General features: G+C 43.0%; 1 protein-coding gene and 1 pseudogene across 2 annotated transcripts in view; both read right to left on the bottom strand.

Annotated features, from left to right (window-relative positions):
- Positions 1-19675, bottom strand: part of LOC126236416 (extracellular sulfatase SULF-1 homolog) — a 799264-nt gene that overhangs the window by 648107 nt on the left and 131482 nt on the right. The gene's annotated exons all lie outside the window — the stretch shown is intronic.
- Positions 2990-3107, bottom strand: LOC126237620 (5S ribosomal RNA; annotated as a pseudogene).

Here is a 19675-nt window from a genome sequence, read left to right as displayed (position 1 = left end):
GTTATTAAACAATTGTACGCTACCGCTTCTGTTTTGCTCTTTTCTGCTGTTGGTTAAGTATGCGAGCCGAACGTATAAGGGAAAAATTTTGCACAACGGATTTTATAACGCTAATTTGTCGCCCTGACACTTATACGCTCTCCAGAAAGGTAAGCTTATCCTTTGCTCTATATGTGACGTTAACTAGTCGTATGCAAATCTGGTTGGTTTCTAACCATATCCTCAGTATATGCTAGAGTATTCAGATGTGCTGACCTACAAACACTGCCTCCACCAGGCGGTTGCAAACATGAAACACACAAATAAGGAGATAATAAAATGACAAGGGAAAGTACTAGCTATGAAATGATACACTCAGTAGTGATAAATTCTTTACTCTTCTGCAGTTCACTCTATTCAAGATTACACAGTACGAGCAACATTATAGTTCTGCCTATTCACATTTGGTAATCGCTCAGTCTGGCACTGTCCTGTGATATATCCGCGGTCGTTAATTCGAATGCGGAATACTGACATCAGCTATGGCAATTGCAATTATATTTAGAACTACACTTGCGACTAGCAACGTGAAGCCTCAGCATAGAACGAAAAAGACACGTGATCAGCAATTTACTTTACTTCCCTAACCTCCGTTGCGAATGCATGACCACTACAGTATCTAACGCTTATCGCTGCAAAGGTTCTCGACTCAGCGAGATGACATAAATTCTACCTCGTCAAAAGCTTCCGTAGGCACCTCCACGGCTGCCGTGGAACACCAAACGATCCTCAGGCTCTCGCTACAAGTACTCTGTCCCAGTAACGAGGTCGCACACCTCGCCAGGACCAACCTCTCTCCTCGACGCCCCAGGAACAAGTGTTGCTCAGTCGCTACGCTTTTTCGTAGCTCCTGTTCTTTTCTCTTCCCCCTTTTAATGTGTGTGGCCAATCATGTTGCTGGAAGGCGTTCGTTTCCGAGCGCCGACCAATCTCATTTTTGCAACCGACCGAAGCTTCTAGAAGCTTCCAGACTGTTCCAGAAGCTTCCGCTCCGGCCGTTGGGAAAACTACCTACACGCCGCCACGCGTTTTGTGAGCGAGCCCCCGTGTTTTCTCCTTGTCCTCGGCCACGTGGCTCCCGCTAAGCCGCGGTCCACCCCCCCCCCTCCCCCCTGGAGTTAACAGGAGCTTACGGGCGCTGTTGTCTTCATCTCTCAGGCCTGCCTGCCACGCTTGTGTCTTTCCCGTTCTCCTGCCAGCCTCCCGTCTCCGTCCGCTTCACTATCGCCCCAACGTGCAGATATTCTGCTACAAATTAAGATCCCTAGCCGATGTCAGTATCGTTAATGGTTTCCTGTCTCGATGTTTATACTTCGGGAGTGGTAGTTGTAATGTGGCTCAAAATGATGCCACCTTACACAATGTTACGTCTTATTACATACGGCACTTCAGTGGCAAAGGCAGTAGGGTCTAGCTTGGCAAGACATCGGGGCGACGGGACGTGGGAACGGAGGAGGAGCACTTTAGGGCGGAATGCAGGCCGGTGTCCAGAGAGCGACGTGCCGGCAGCGGCAGGGCCGGCCCAGTCACGCGGCGCCCGGCCGCAAAAACTCGCGGACCACCCATCGCCGTCCGGCGAGGCCGCCCAAAAACTGCCCGCGCTAACGGCTCCTCGCTCTCACCTCTGCACGCGTTCTCCGCCAGACATCTCTCCAGGTCCTACCACAGTCTCGTGGACGACTCGGCCCCACGGCCGCGAAACAAAAACGGTCAGTTCCTGTATTGCCAACAATCCGGTACAACTTAGATTTATCCATGCTATACGGATATTATTTGAGGGCTGCGACAATACTGTAAGATTTTTATGAATTAATGTCTACTGCAACAGTCACTTGTTACTAATATTTTATTTGCACGACGCGTTTCAGCAGAAGACTGCTATCATCAGGTGCATTTACAGCTATTTTTACATTGTAGTTAATATGAAGTGTGGTTAGTTTCCTTTGCTGTGTGTGTGGGCCAGTGAGGCTACCTCTCGAAATAGACGCATTTTTGTTGGTAACTTCGTTGTCTGGCATACAGAGCACAGTAATAGCTACATCACAACTTAACACTTTCACAAATGATTGTAAAAGTATTAATCTGTGATGTTACAGTGCTCTGTGTGCCAGACAACGAAATTGCCAACAAAAATGAGTGTTATTCGACACATAGCCCCACTGGGGTACATTCCAAAGGAAACTAATCTCACTTCACATTAATTACACTGTAATAAAGCACTCCGTCTTCAGGATACGAGTGGCCTACCGGGACCATCCGACCGCCGTGTCATCCTCCGTGGAGGATGCGGATAGGAGGGCCGTGGGGTCAGCACACCGCTCTCCCGGTCGTTATGATGGTATTTGTTGTGTTGGCAGAACAGCCAACACCGTGTTATTAGAGGAAGCCGAAATGCACGCGTTTCAGCTCATGCAGGCTGGCGTGAGGAGGGAATGACTATACTGACGTGAGGTCTGGAACATGACAAGGAATTAGACTTCAGAAAGCGGACGTAATTAGTTTGATACTTAACTTTAATCCATATAATGATGAACGTCGCTCTTGACGGTACATGATTCACAATATTATCTGTTCAGGATACATAGTAACTGAATATGGCGCCTTGCTAGGTCGTAGCAAATGACGGAGCTGAAGGCTTTGCTAAACTGTCATCTCTGCAAATGAGAGCGTATGCAGGCAGTGAACCATCGCTAGCAAAGTCGGCTGTACAACTGGGGCGAGTGCTAGGGAGTCTCTCTAGACCTGCCGTGTGGCGGCGCTCGGTCTGCAATCTCTGATAGTGGCGACACGCGGGTCCAACGTATACTAACGGACCGCGGCCGATTTAAAGGCTACCACCTAGCAAGTGTGGTGTCTGGCGGTGACACCACAGTATTCTTGACCGAAGCCGCTACTATTCGGTGGAGTAGCTCCTCAATTGGCATCACGAGGCTGAGTGCGCCCCGAAAAATGGCAACAGCGCATGGCGGCCTGGATGGTCACCCATCCAAGTGCCGACCACGCCCGCCAGCGCTTAACTTCGGTGATCTCACGGGAACCGGTGTAACCACTGCGGCAAGGCCGTTGCCAATTACAATGTAAAAGCAACTGTAAATGCACCTGATGATACAGCATGCTGCCGAAACGCGTCGTGCAAATAAAATATTAGTAACTTGCAGCATATATATTATTTCATAGAAATTCGGTACGAGTCACAGAATATGCGAACATTTATGTCCTGGGTAGTCGGTTACTATGTCAACAATCTGGAGAGTACGAACCACCATGTGCGTACTGCAGGTTAAAGAAGATACGACGGTATCAAAATCTTAAATATCAAAGGAGAAGGCATGGCTCTTGACAATGTGACACCAATATTGAAGCAGGTGCACCTGCATACAGGCAGCAACAGCTTTAAAGCTGACCCTGTGATCTTTGAATTTCTTTTTACCTTCTACGTCCTTCTCTCACAGTCAGTGTAAGGCTTCTAGCTTATTTTCGGTATTCATTGAAAGTGATGTAAGCCCTGTTTACAATCGATGTGTTTTACTTTATATCTGTACACTGAAGATTTTTCAAACAATTGTTCAGTAGTCGATATGTTACACCACAGTGGTTCTGAGTACAAACAACATGGTAGTCAACAATAATGTCGTTGCTAGCAGCACTCTTTGACAAGTAACTGACGGAGTCGGGTGTCGGTTAAGCTGCTCTGCTGTCTGAAAGTAACTAACAGAGCGCACAGGTGCAAATGCAGAGATTCGTGGCTTTTGGAATATTATTTGGTAAGGATTGCTTTGACAAGTGTGAAGATTTTTAAGTAATGTCGCTGCATTGTTTGCTCACGCGTTATTTATGTTGAGTTTGTGCAAGGCAAATTTTCAGTGATTTTTCTTTATTGGTTTCGGTCAGTTAGTTTGTTTGTCGAGACGACGTCAAGTAAAAATGTCTGTTCTGAATGCTAGTCTCTTTCACTAATTTAATACGTCGCCTCAAGAAAGTTTTATTTTCTAACTGTGTGTCGCCGCATCGCTCTGACCGAACACAACCGTTCTAAGTAAAGTGGCTTGGCTGCTTCCCTTGCATTGCTCTGGGAAAGGTTTCTTTTCATTAGCTGGTTTTCTGCTGCGCTGTATTTTAATGTTTAGCACTTTCGATCAGTATCGAGTTTCCGTTACCACAGGTAAGCCATGAAAATTTGTTGCGGACAGTTAAAAAACAATTGAGACACAGTAAAATATTTTACAGTTACGCTTCGCGTTTCAGAATTGTAATCAGGTTCAGTCTAGATTAAGTTCATTTCAAAATTCATTTCTTTGTCACACATTCTTATCCTTACAGGGTTGTGATACATTCGCGTGTATATCATTTAATATTTGGAGTTTTATTTAGTTAGTTTTGGTATGTTAATTTATAGGGAATTTTTATAGAATCGTTTTGGACATTTATTCTTTCAAAATTCGATTTGTAATTTTATGTAGAATTTTTTATTGTTTAGTTTTGTCTGTCGAAACTGCATGTCACGTACTCTGAGGTCACGCATTGTACCACTGTTCACTGCACAGTGCAATCAGTATTTTACAGAACAGTTTATTTAGCATACAATTTTACGTTTTCTAATTATTTTCGGTAGAAGTTAATTGCAATACAGCTATACAGTTTCAGCCATTTGGCGACTCCTTTTATCAGATAGCGTTTACATTATCACGCCGATTTCCTTGTTAAGGATCACAAAACACGCCCACATGAAGCTAAGAATAGGAAACCTGTTCAGCTTAGAACACAACAACGAAACATAAAAAACAGTTACATCAGGTCTCGTGTACCATATTCGTCACATAAGAGTAATTATGTATCACATTACCTGATTGGTTTACAAAGTAAATGACAAGAAACCTATTTCTAATACACAACCTATAACGGCGACAAGAATTTACTAATTACTATAGGCATAAGGGAGAAAGGGAAAACAATACTGTAATGTTTTATTAATTTAACTCGAACAAGGCGCAGTTTCCTTTTAATGCAGGGTATACTCAATACTCATATTCATTTATATTTCTTGGGAGTTTCAAGAGTGACTGGATGGGGAAGCAGTTATTAAATTCTGGGTTATGTTCAGTCATGTAGAATTCTATAGGTGACGAAATTAATGTGTTCATTCGCATCAATACGGAAATCTTTACAGGATACAATTCCATGCAAGAGTTCATAAGAACGATGTAACGTATCGTATTATAGTGAACCCTTAATGAACAATTACTCATGAAATGTTAGCAAACGCCGGCCGGTGTGGCCGTGCTGTTCTAGGCGCTTCAGTTTGGAACCGCGTGACCGCTACGGTTGCAGGTTCGAGTCCTGCCTCGGGCATGGATGTGTGTGATGTCCTTAGGTTAGTTAGGTTTAAGTAGTTCTAAGTTCTAGGGGACTGATGACCATAGATGTTAAGTCCCATAGTGCTCAGACCATTTGAACCATTTTTTTGTTAGCAAACGGAAAAGGTAATTAAGCATAGTCCGCTGTGTTGGGATTGGAGAATCAAAATAGGAACCAGAGGGGTTCAGGTTCCAATCATTCGTACGCTAATACAAGCAGGATGTCGACCAATCAAATCTAGCTGGCTAAATACCGGCGAAGACCTAAAGCACGCTCAAAAAAGCTTGGGAGGGGTGAGGTGGGGGCGGGGGATATGCCTAGTTACACTAATGAAGCTGACCACCAACACACAGAAGAGCACAAAAATTTGATAATCAGTACCCGGCAGGAGTTTCCTGCAGATATATGTATCCATCTTACTTACTCTGGAATAAATCCAAGAGACTGCTCATGTTGTACGGCAGTAATGCAGTAGTATCCATATTCACAACACGTAGCTAGTTGAATGACACAAATTTGTCTGTCTTTCATAAATTATCTGTGAAATAAGCAGGACACACACACACGTGTGTGGGTACTCACCAGACTCATAACATCAAAATCTATCGTTGAAACGTAACCACTTGTTTGTTTTCTTCAGCTGGAAGGTACGTGGTTGACAGAATCCAGTCTATCATTCACCAAGGAAACCGCACTAAAAATAGGACATGGACAAAAAGCTAGAATGCAGCACGTGATCAGTAACAACGCGAGAACACTACTATCGTCACCACGAGATTGCAAGCTGAAGGGACATCCTACCGAGACAAATCAAACCCCATGAAACTGCATTTAACACGTAGATTCACCCAAGAAAATTTCAGAATAAACAAGTGACTTCCCAAAAACTGTACTGCAGACTCAACCAAAATTATTCTAACAGTGTGCTTTGCTCGTGATACAAGATCAGTGATCACGAAACCGTGTCGATAACTTACCATATCACGCCAAATGTGTTCCTATGCCTGACTTCCCCGTTCGAAGACGCGTTCATTCCGCCCCGGTGGTGGAGAAAAGAACCGTTGCCAACTAGCCACCTGTACCTCGTTAAACACGACTACCGCCCTTTGTTGGCGACCAGTGTCTCTGGTTTTTGCACAAACTGTCTAAAGGTTAGGCTGGCACTGCGAAGCTACGGCTCTACGAAAAACAATGGATACATTGGAGTGGAATTCAAATTACTCGTATTTATTCTTTCATTTACACACACATATTTTGACACTCGGAAACTCATCATACACACACACACACACACACACAAACAGGGTAAAGGTGGGAAGCAAAACGGATTGTATAAGGTAAAATAAATAAACGCAGCCGTATTCTCCTTCTCCAGAGGAAGGGTCACGTGTTGACGTGACAGCGAAAATACAAACAAGACAATTAGTCGCTGTCAGCATGTCAAGGCACAAGCTGCACTTAACATTTATGAAACGGGTCTTATTGGCCCCTTTCAAGCTGACAAGAGGCAGTAGATAACATCAGACAAGGATCAATCTGACCGGTATATCTTTTTTACATTATGACCGCTGATCTGTGTGTTCCATGGAAGCAAACGCTACGTCAGTCACGTGGGAGGGACGGTACAGAGAGAAAATGTCTGAGCAAGCTGTTATTTGGAAAGGGGAAGCGTTAGTCAGTTTTACCGAAGGAAATTCATTAGTTCGTGATGCTGCGGGGCAGTTTGTACCCAGCGAAGTTCTCGAACAAAATGTTATAGTGAGTAGGCACTCGTAAGAAACCGTAGAATGCTCGCTCAGACTGTACTGTCGATGTCGTTGGTACTACAAAGGCCGCAGAAATACGTCGGCTATCAAGCAGGAGAAAAGACGGAGCAAGTGCTGTTGTCGGGAATTCTAGCGTACATGTCCGAGTAGCCAGCATAGTTCTCTGTAGGAGGCTTCACGCTTTCGCAGAAATCAACATCACATAAAAAGGTCACGCAGAATCTCGAAGTCGGTCAGCAGAGTGGCATAAAGTGCGAACACGTGACGTTGCCGCCAGACTACAGGCAATGAGTTCGGATATTCAAGCAAAACAGATGATAATTAGCTAGTTATCTAAGAAGGTAGTAATTAGAAAGAAGGAAATTTTAGACTTACTGGGAGCGTTCTCTTATCACAACTTTCTCGTGATACCTTGCAAACTTTGCGTCGGTCTTTTAAGTGTGTTCGGATGGTGTTTCTGGTCGCGCACTGCCGGCTGAAAGTGATGGCCAGGTTTAAGCGCCGTTGCTATTCACATTTCTTTTTTTGTTTTGTTTTATGTAGTTTAGGTCAATAGTCTTCCTCCCTCCTCTGAGGCAATGATACCTTGATGTCAGATTACAACTTACACACAACGCCCTGTGTTATTTAGTCTATGTATTGAAAGCTCTTGATTTTACCTACAGTGTTTGCCTTGGACGGCTTCCACTATAACCATGAACGGAGAAATGTTCCTTCACCTCGTCCTCGAGGACGAGGTGGCATCACGCAGATTCTCTTTCGCGGCCGCGACCGAAATCCATGTGCTTCTGGAGCGCTGGATACCAGCGACGTATTGCTCCGAAACTGAATGTTTACTGGCTGGATCAGATCAATTTACAGCACTGCTTTACATAAAAAAAAAAACAAAAAAAAAAACAACTCAGTAAGAGTTGCCAGAATCGCTTTGACTCGCGAGACAAGGTTAAACATGTCTCTGTTCCAAAACCAGTTGTTATTGACCCCTGACGCCATTGAGAAAGATCCCGACAGACGACCACTGGACAAGAAATCATACTGCGCTAAAGGCTTCTTCACGCGGCACGTGAAATCGTTCGGTCGGCCGCGGTGCCCGAGCGGTTCTAGGCGCTCAGTCCGGAACCGCGCGACTGCCACAGTTGCAGGTTCGAATCCTGCCTCGGGCATGGATGTGTGTGATGTCCTTGGGTTAGTTAGGTTTAAGTAGTTCTAAGTTCTAGGGGACTTATGACCACAGATGTTAAGTCCCATAGTGCTCAGAGACATTTGAACCATTTTTGAAATCGTTCGTGGACGAGGAGGTGGTCGAGTTTAGTGACGTCACAGCTTGGACTTACACGTCCCACTACATTGCGAAGCGTGGTTGGAAGAAACTGCTAAGTCGAATTTTTGCCTCTTGGAGGGGACAGGTGCCCAATGAGATGCGACATCGTTTTGACATCACAAGCATAACTTACAAGGCACCTTGTTGGATTAAGTCACATGGAGCTGAACCCCGTTTCTGATGACTGTTATATTATAATGAATGTGATATTAATATAAGCTGTTTCAAAGCACCGCCACATAGACGACCTCTCGAAAACGCGTTGTTTTTGGTAAGATTTATTATAATAAAAAACAGGAAACAGAATATCGGCAGTAAAAGTCTTTTCGTGTATTATGCTTTTCGTATTATAGCTTGCGTACTATGCGAGTATGCTGATTCTGTGCTACGGCGCAATAAATATTTTTCCAAAGCGCGCAGTTTTTGGTACAACTTTTTATAGTTAAGTAATAGATAATGACATCTATGGATGCAGCCTTTAGATATTTGTGTAACATAAAACTTAGAGTAGTATGTAGAACAAAAATCAAACAACAGCTGTATTTAAATCAGTTCGTATTTATTTTTCTTTAAGTTATCAGTTTCGACACTACAGCGCTGCCACGCTCAGGCTCCTATACACACTGTGAACGAATGTACCATAAGGCTTGGTGCAAAGCAACAGGAGCCATTAAATAAATCTAGATTCCGTGGTTATTTTTCTGAAGTGAGTATCCCAACGGTTAGCATTAGATGTCGCTGTCACGTTATAACCGTAGCGTAGTTCATAAGAGTCTTGAACTGTATCCTGTGGTTACCTCCATCTATTTCATTTTGGCCATATGTTTTCTAAAAGATTCAGGGCCTTCCTTATTAATTAAATAGCAGTACGATCTGCAATACTCGACGTTATTTATTATAAATAAAAGCGCTCTATATTAGAGAGAGTTTCTTTGATTTTGTGTGTGTGTGTGTGTGTGTGTGTGTGTGTGTGTGTGTGGAGGGGAACGTGGATTAATGATTTGCAAGATAGCATTCTACGTCACAGGCTGATTCTATCCTTATTCGACGAATGCTAAAAGAGTAAACACTTTATGTGCGTCAATTTTTGTAATCAAACTGTGTGAATAGCACGCCAGATGCAGCCAGCAAGTGCCACTGGATAACGCAGTGGTCGCGAGTCACTATGAGGGGCACGTTCCACGAGATGCAGCAGGCCATTTCAGAGGGCACAGTATCCACGACGGCTACCGCGTCTGGTGAGCTTCGCGATGAGCAATACGTCCAGTGTCAGGACGGCTTAACCATCAACCGCCTTCAGTTGCTAGCTAGCAATTTCTGCCGATATCGCAAAGGCAAAAAAGAGTAGCCAACAGATCGTAGGTGGCGCAAACACACCACAGTTGATATTTCACGTAAATGAATGTATTCTACTGACTTTAATTAGACTGCAACAAATCCTTCTCGTTCATCAAACAAAGCCCTCAACTGACTACTGACTCCGCATAATGAGCGAGTGCACAGACTCTAAATCTCAACACTATCCTTAAAGGGTCATTTGCTGCTGTCGCTGACAGCAATCCTCTGAAAAGGGATACTTTCTGCCAAGCCTTTCCGCAAGTTTATTTCCAAATCACGTTCCATAATAGGGAAGTCGCTATCCCTTTGTCCACAGCACCAGGCCGGACGAAGACCCTAACCACCGACTAAAGGACGCCGATTGGTTTGACTAACAACTAAGAGGACAAGTGATTTCACTACCTTTCCTTCACTGAAGTTACTTTGAGCATGAAAGCCTCTTTCCTACCAAAAACAGCGAGTCAGATTACTCATTCATTCCTTCAAAGCATACATAAGCGATACTCCAGTAGAGGACTGCACCAATGGCATGACAGAATGTACGGTAGTGTTGGCGAACGATCCACGGTGCTGCTTAGACTGCTCATTATAAGGGAACCCGTATAGACAGAGTGGTCACTGATGATATTATTTCTGATTGGCTCAGAGCTCACGACGTGAGGTTGTCAACAGTATTATATTTTATTGATTAATGCAATACATACGATATTACCGAACACTATTATAACGTTTTGAACACCGGTTCCAGAAGATATTGTTTGTACTTGTACGTCTATCTGCTGTACTGCACACCCTTTTTCGCGTAATTCACGTAAGGTAACAATGGTAATTAGCTGAGAAAAGAGAAAGTCTAAAGCTATCGTGCGAAAACCTGTCAACAACTGCTTCCTGTTTGAAGTACGTATTTTGTTCGGTGATATAACTTCATTAATGTGTTACGAATAATAGTGTACAATTTTATGCCGCTAACAGAACAATATAAAAACCCAAGATTTCATTGGTTCAAATGGCTCTGAGCACTATGGGATTTACGTGCTGAGGTCATCAGTCCCCTAGAACTTAGAACTACTTAAACCTAACTAACCTAACGACATCACACACATCCATGCCCGAGGAAGGATTCGAACCTGCTACCGTAGCGGTCACGCGGTTCCAGACTGTAGCGCCTAGAACCGCTCGGCCACTCCGGCCGGCTCCAAGATTTTATTGCTAGATAGCTGTCATACTGTAATCTTAGGGCTACACAGATCATCAACAAGTTTTTGACTTACTACATAACGCACTGGAACCCGTGGACAACTAAGACCATATTGCAGAAAAATAACTCATCAAACCACGTTAGGACACACTAGTGTTTCCATGGCAATACTGACTAAATTTGCAACGCTTAAATATTCCCGTTGACGAAACACAGATGATATTTTAAGATTTTTATGTTCAGTGATTCCAAAATTAAGAACAGGGATACGTTTTCTGTATTCCCCAGTACAACGAAACATTTTATAGAGCAATAAATACTAATCAGAATATGTTTTTCAGAGATAAGAGAAGATATTCAAAGGTTAGTGGTTACTAGCTTCAACGAAAGATATCCCTACTTAGAAAAACCTGAAACAGTTCAGTCTCTGTAAATAAAATGAACGAAACTAATTTTTTAATGCAGGTGTTATTTCAAGAACACCGTATTATATGACTGACATGTAATTAATTCTGCACGAATACTTTGTGACTCACGGGAGACGTGACAGAAATGGTGATAAAGGTACATTGCTAGACCCTTGAAGCCTTGTTACAAAGTTCCAAGAAACAGTATTAAGTGAAGAACGTAAAGATATTTTTCAACCCTCTAGGGCGTTGCTCCCGTATGGACCGTGAAGACAAGCGCGGAGCAGCTGCACCAAGTACAAAGACATTAAAGCAGTCGTTGCCTTTCTTTTTGTTTGTGGCTCTCAGACATGATGCGTCCAGCCAGCTTCCGATATACGACATGCTACGAATTAAAGTAACTCTAACTCTCTCTCTCTCTCTCTCTCTCTCTCTCTCTCTCTCTCTCTCTCTCTTTCTCTCCCTACCCGCCCACGCGCGTGACTCGCAGTTCTCCCGGCTCTACATACAAGACTGGAACGGAAAGAAACATTAATATGTTGTTCCACCCTCTGCCATGCACTTCGTAGTGGTTTACAGAGTAAGTTTATAGATGTAGCTTGCAAAAGGTTTCAGCACAGACTGTTTCACTCACTCCCACATTTAAATACAAGCCCTATAGGGATGGTTTAGTAAATGATAGATTACAAGCGCTGATTTGGTGTAAATTATCAAACACATGTCTTATCGTAGTCGCCAGTTCACTGTATTTGCCCTTGCGACGCTACCTGCCTGTACTACGGCCCACGCGCAGCCTAGAGGAAACAAGGCTCCCCATTCTCTGTCTACACCAGTAAACCTCTGATTCCTTAAAGGATTGAACTCCCATGTATAAAACAGCTTCAAACATATTATTACTTTAAAAATGAGTTACAGCGTTAAGTAACTGACGTTAAGTACGTAAACGTGAAAAACTTTGAGAAACGCTTGAAAGTAAGCTGAAAGTTAGCTGGAAGTCGCTAAGTTCTCTAATTATGAAACACTGAACGAATATTGTGTGGGTAATTTGCGCCCCATTTTAAGTAAGTGCTAGGTTCAAAATGGTTCAAATGGCTCTGAGCACTATGGGACTCAACTGCTGTGGTCATTAGTCCCCTAGAACTTAGAACTACTTAAACCTAACTAACCCAAGGACATCACACACATCCATGCCCGAGGCAGGATTCGAACCTGCAACTGTGGCAGTCGCACGGTTCCTGACTGCGCGCCTAGAACCGCGAGACCACCGCGGCCGGCGTAAGTGCTAGGTTTTCACACATCTGAATGTTTATGACGTCCCATCTTCTGGACAATGTGTCGAACAATGATATAATTCCTTAAGTATGAATACAACATTCAGTGGTGTAAGTATATATTGTCTGCAAAATGCATTGCGAATAGAGTTGGTGGCAAAGAAGTAATAAATTAAAACGTCATGTCCGACGCTCAAGTTTACTTGAATTTTACTACATGAACAACAAAAATGTAGTAAGCGATTTAGTTTATTGTTTTCATCATTTTGTGGAGGGTGTCAGCCAGAAAAAGTTTCGTAAACGCTTGAAAGTATGTGCAAAATTTGTTGGAAGCCACGAAGTGCTCTCACTGTCAAATACTGGATGAATAAGTCCACGTATTTGCCCGCCGTCAGCTGCACTGTCGCTAGACAAACATACAGTCTGCAATACTTGTCTTATTACGTTAAACTTTAAACGTAAGATTATACCTCTTAGTGAGTAAGTTATGACAGAATTTCGAATTTTTAAATTAGATCAGTATCTACGCGAAATACTAAAAATCAAGCTTTTTTGCCGCTGGATGCCGTTAGACAGGGAACTTGCAGCTGGAACCAGGCTCCAGGATAGTCGCTTATTCAAAAACAGACATAATGTCTGATTGGGATAACAGCAATCAGTGATTTTATAATGTTACTTATAATCAGTCTTGATTGCGAAATTTTTTTATTCATATGACCGGTTTCGGTTCATTCAGAACCATCTTCAGATCTGTAACCATAATGATACTAATTTACTATTTTCCGGAAGCAAATCTTTTTCATCCTATTTAATCAACATCATATGTACCAGAACGTACCTGATATTTCAGTTACAGGAGTAACCCGTCCAAATCCAGCAAACTTCACGTGCTGCGTCACATAAAATTGGTTGACAGAGTGCGCGTCATATTAATTATAACACTATTAACGACAGGTGGCGTCTGGTACATTTGTTACATTCCATTTGCTCATACTATATTCAGTAGATTTTTTATTAAAAAATACTTAATTAAAATACGTAGATGTGAAGGTTAAAATCTGTACTTATCAAAATTAAAAAACAGTAAAATTATCATTTTTATATGATCTAAAAAACATAGGGCGATTTATATATCTATGGTGCTGGTGTGGACTTGTTTTCCTCTACGGTCTGCTTCCGAAATGGCGGGAAGCACGGAAGCAGACCGTAGAGGAAAACAAGTCCACACCAGCACCATAGATATATAAATCGCCCTATGTTTTTAGATCATATAAAAATGATAATTTTACTGTTTTTTAATTTTGATAAGTACAGATTTTAGCCTTGACATCTACGTATTTTAATTAAGTATTTTTTAATAAAAAAATCTACTGAATGTAGTATGAGCAAATGGAATGTAACAAATGTACCAGGCGCCACCTGTCGTTGATAGTGTTATAATTAATATGACGCGCACTCTGTCAACCAATTTTATGTGACGCAGCACGTGAAGTATGCTGGATTTGCACGGGTTACTTCTGTAACTGAAATATCAGGTACGTTCTGGTACATTTGATGTTGATTAAATAGGATGAAAAAGATTTGCTTCCGGAAAATAGTAAATTAGTACCGTTATTGTTACAGATCTGAAGATGGTTCTGAATGAACCGAAACCGGTCATATGAATAAAACAGTTTCGCAATCAAGACTGATTATAAGGAACATTATAGTCGCTTAGTAACATACACTGAGGTGGCAAAAGCCGAGGGATACCTCCTAATAGTCCGCAGCTCGTGGTCGTGCGGTAGCGTTCTCGCTTCCCGCGCCCGGGTTCCCGGGTTCGATTCCCGGCGGGGTTAGGGATTTTCTCTGCCTCGTGATGACTGGGTGTTGTGTGATGTCCTTAGGTTAGTTAGGTTTAAGTAGTTCTAAGTTCTAGGGGACTGATGACCATAGATGTTAAGTCCCATAGTGCTCAGAGCTATTTGAACCATTTTTTTACCTCCTAATATCATGTCGGACCTTCTTTTGCCGGCGTAGAGCAGCAACTCGACGTGGCACGGACGCAACGAGCCGTTGGACGTCCCCTCCAGAAATATTGAGCCTTAAAAGGCTATAACCATCCATAAATGCGAAGGTGTTGCCGGTGCAGGATGTTGTGCAGTGAGTGACCTCTCGGTTATGTCCTATAAATGTTCGATGGGATTCATCCCGGGAAACCTGGATGGACACATCATTCGTTTGAATTGTCCAGAACGTTCTTCAGATCATGAACAAATGTGGCCTAGTGACATGACATCATTGTTTGGAAACATGAGGTCCATGTATGGATGCAAATGGTCTCCAAGTGGCCGAACGTAACCGTCAATGATCGGTTCAATCGGATCAGAAGAAGCAGTCCATTTCTTGTAAACACAGCACATACCATTATGGAACCATCACCAGCCTTGACAAATTCGGTCCATGGCTTTGTGGGGTCTGCGTCATACTCTGACCCTATCATCATCTGTTACCAAGCGAAATCTGGTTCAAATGGTTCAAATGGCTCTGAGCACTATGCGTCTTAACTTCTGAGGTCTTCAGTCCCCTAGAACTTAGAACTACTTAAACCTAACGAACCTAAGGACATCACACACATCCTTGCCCGAGGCTGGATTCGAACCTTCGACCGCAGCAGTCACGCGGTTCCAGACTGAAGCGCCTAGCCGGCCGGTGTGGCCGTGCGGTTCTAGGCGCTTCAGTCTGGAACCGCGAGACCGCTACGGTCGCAGGTTCGAATCCTGCCTTGGGAATGGATGTGTGTGATGTCCTTAGGTTAGTTAGGTTTAACTAGTTCTAAGTTCTAGGGGACTAATGATCTCAGAAGTTGAGTCCCATAGTGCTCAGAGCCATTTGAACCATTATTTTAAGCCCCTGTGAGTTCAACTCGATTTCTAAACCGAAGGAAACACTTCACGAGATTCGCTTCGGAACTGCTACAAATTCGTCGGGCAATAGACCGCGCCGCTCGAACTGTCAACACAACTGGCACTGGTAAGAGTATTCTACGACTTCCACATCGCTCCCAATGCGGGTGATTACGTCGAAGGTCAGTAAAACTTTGAAAGACGTATCTATTTTCTACGAGCTGTAAATAAATAGTTTCCACTATTGAAGTTCCATCCCTCGTATAATGCCAACATTAGGGAATTAGCAATAATGACATAGTTTATTAATGAAGATATAAAAATTCATAATGCGTATTATTGAATAAGATCCTACCGTAAATTCTACACACTGCTGGGAGCTGGAAGAATATGCAAACTATGTACAGAATACTGCAAGGCTACGCGTTGTAAATAAGCTGAGATGGAGGTCGGGCACCGCGATTCTGTCTTGGCTTCTTTAACGGCGTGATACCATACTGTGGCGCGAGATTTACACTGTGTACTAGAACCGTAGGCATGCAACTGCAAATAGACAAAGAAATAATTATATAACTTTATTTCTTCGATTTGATAATTAAAACTGTGTGACTACCCCTTGGAGTCACGGTCAGATGTGTCAGCATCAAAGATCCGTTTTGTGTAACATGTGGCCAAGAAGAGAACTGAGTGGCACCTTCGTATTGTCTCCCTAGCATACAATTAACTCTCTATAATATGATGAAAAAAGCTTTCTAATAAAATTACAGCAACAAACTCGGTGGAAAAACTTCTCCGTCATTTAAAGAAGGGTGTGACTTCCACAGAGACGCGATTTCAACTCCTTAAAATCAACTTATTCCAAAGAAGGGATTTCACAGGAGATAACTTTGGTTAATATTTATTGCTGTGTTGCGGAAATATCTTAATCACTGCCCACGCTTCCAGCTCTGGTTGGCATAAGAAACTAAGCAGTAGGCACTGCCGGAACCTAAAATGCATTCTACGTATCAATCTTCGGTATGAACCGTCAAGAGGCGATACGACGGTGTTTCCGCAGTCGCACTGCTGCCCATAAATCACTAACCACAAGAAAATGTGCGACGTCCCTTAGTATGGTGTACATGACGCTGTCGCTGATCTATGGAGCAATGAAAACATCCACGATGGCGTGGCGGAGCCTCTGTCCAAGACGCGCCACTCTTACGGGCCTGTGCTTATCTTTTCGGATGTCTAACAAACGGTATTTACCTGAATTGCAGAGATAGTGAACTTCGGCGGAGATGATGGTATGGCCTGGTGCTTTTTACATGTTTTGTGCCCTGACAGTTAGTTTTGGTGTTTAGTAATATCAACGCAGGTGTTAATGAGTACATTATAAGCAGCATTATGCTTGCCACACAGCGGCAACTGCAGTGAAATCTTTTCTACACTAGCATGACAGTTTTGCTTAATAGAAAGGAAGGGTCGTAGCATCGGACATTCGAATAAAATGAGTAGTTGACTGACCTGTTCAGGCCGCAAATTGCAGTCAACATGTCGAATGAATTACATCTGTGGGGTGTTTCGTGGATTAAAAAAAAAAAAATACCACAACTTAGTGCAAGGCCTTCGACGAAGATTAAACGCTGTAGTAGAAGGAAAAAAGATCCCACGCGTTCGTAGTGCCTATATAACGAACACTTACTTTCGCTGACATGGAACATAACGAACAACGTCAGTTATTTGTCTTTCGCCTGCAGCGTAATACAGCCTGATAAAAGAACAACATCTGGCATGTACCATCACATATCATTTACATTATTCTACAGTTTGTCATTCTGATGCTAGTTTCGTTACAAACAGCTACTGCAAATGCTGCACATTACAGGGCTGATCCAGAGAAGAATTCCACCACCATACACTCGTACCAGTTATGTTTACTTAGCTCATCATAGCGAGTACCTAGCTGCACTGTTGAGAAACAACCCGCTACTAATACCCTGTTGTGTTATAGTTGTTCATCCTTATTGATGTACAGAAGCTAAACATACGGAAAAGAATTTTCATATTTTACAGGTAATTGGTGGCGGGAATTACAATGTCTGAAGTGACGAGAAACAGATTTTGTGTATTTCACAAAGAAACAGAATGAATCCACAGTTAAAATCTGACGCCATGAGAAAAACTGAAGTTTTGCGGCAACATTTAACATCTCCTGAGCGCGTATTTGTGTGAAACTAGATACCGGTTGCCACCCTGCTAGCTCCTTTCCTAGCTATGGAGCCAAAAAGTTAACAAGAAATTAAGCAGATGTGTATGAGATTTATGCTTTTAATCCGCTGAAGCACTTAATTTTACTTCTCCGCTATGAAACGAACAGTGATGTCAGTGGATGTATCACTGTCAATGTATATAAGCTTTACGCGTGTCTTAGTTCGCTCCTTTTGCACAATACAATGCGTTTTGTATCCGTACAAAACCAACACAAAAACGCTTCACCGACTGAATAGTCATCCTACTAAAACACCAAGGACCAGAGGAGTTGTTAACATTGCTTTGTCGCAACACATAACTTCAGACACTGTGGCTGCCTACCCAAGTGCGAAAGCAAAAAGGCGCTATTAAAAGCACACAAAAGATAATGTAAGAACTGAGGCACGCCTGGAGTTGTATCTCACATTAATGTTGCCTATATGTTTAGAGAAGACAGGGCACTCAAATGCAGGAGAGTTACGCGTTGTTTATATCATTGGATGATCACTAAGTTACGAAATGCTGAAGTCGTTGCAAAGCAAAGAAACTTCCAAGCCTCCTCTGTCTCTGTCGGACCACCTGCTGCTTTTTTCTTTCTTCTAACATTCTTAAAGCCTCGCCCCCACCCCCACACGCACACGCACACACATAGTGGTCAAACAGTAGCAAGAACAGAACAGCCTGACATCTGCTCATTAATTTCTGACGTCAGGCGTCGGCGTGTTCTCGAAAACGGACTAACAGAGAACCGGTTAACTGCTGTTCGGGCGTCGCCGAAAGAAATTCCGAGAAGGCATCGATGTTTTGTCGGTTGGGATCAGTCAGATATTTCGTTTGGGAACGACGCCTCAGATGAGAGCAAAGCAGCCTCTAAGTCAATATTTGTGGAAGATATGCGACGGCGTACTGTGATACTTGGCTCGTGAGTCTACCACAAGATTCGTCTTGGAGCTCGCTCCAGACACTGCGGCTTCGTCGTCTCCAGGTGAACACAGCAATGTGCTGATCACAGGGATTGCTTAGCAGCTCAGTGTTTACCAAATAACTGTTAGATTGCGTCACGAAGGAACGCGTTTCTTCTTCGGTTTGATCTCCGCGACGCCACTGTCGTACAGATCATTGATAGGTGATGACACAGCAAGCATCTTCACAGCTCTTCTTTTTTCTTCAGTTGCGTGGATTCAGTCCAGTCTCCATAGCGAGAAAACCTGTCTGAAAATGTTGGGGATCGAAGCTGTGAGTTTCACGAGATAACCTGATAAGCAGAGTGCTAAGCCTTGGAAGCAGACTTTTTTAACACGGTCACAAAAATTCATATCATCAAAATTAATACAAAGTTCTCGCGTTTTCGACCATGTGAGTGACACTGATCGACAACCTCGCTTGGCTGTTGTGTCACGTCAAATTGTTGCACAACACAGGATTCAGAAGCACAATAGCTTAAATGACAAATATTTTTGCGTCATAGTCTCTCAGGGCCTGCCCCATGATGCAATGTTAATTCCCGTCCTGTATATCCCGACAAAATTTTGCAATATACAGACGATGTTTGTGTTTATTCATACGCAGACTCACATATTCAGGCTAAATCGGAATTACTCATTGCCATTGGACACATCGATGAATGGCTGTTTGAATATCTCGGCTGAGAAATCGGTGACCGTACCTTTTTGAAAAATCGAACATTGCCCTCATCGTTCATCACGCCACATGCGCGAAGTATACTTTCCAGATAAAATCTTATGCTCCATTCCTCGGAAGGACATTTGACCGTCGGCTCAGTTGGGCGCCTCACATACAATTTTTTGTTGATAAATGCGAGACAGGATTAAATGCAACCCGCTATCTCACCCGAGTGTTGTA

Source organism: Schistocerca nitens, chromosome 2 (genome assembly GCF_023898315.1).
Source record: "Schistocerca nitens isolate TAMUIC-IGC-003100 chromosome 2, iqSchNite1.1, whole genome shotgun sequence".
NCBI classification, from domain to species: Eukaryota; Metazoa; Arthropoda; class Insecta; order Orthoptera; family Acrididae; genus Schistocerca; species Schistocerca nitens.
Note: the sequence above shows the minus strand (reverse complement) of the source record. Positions and strands in the feature narration are given on the sequence as shown.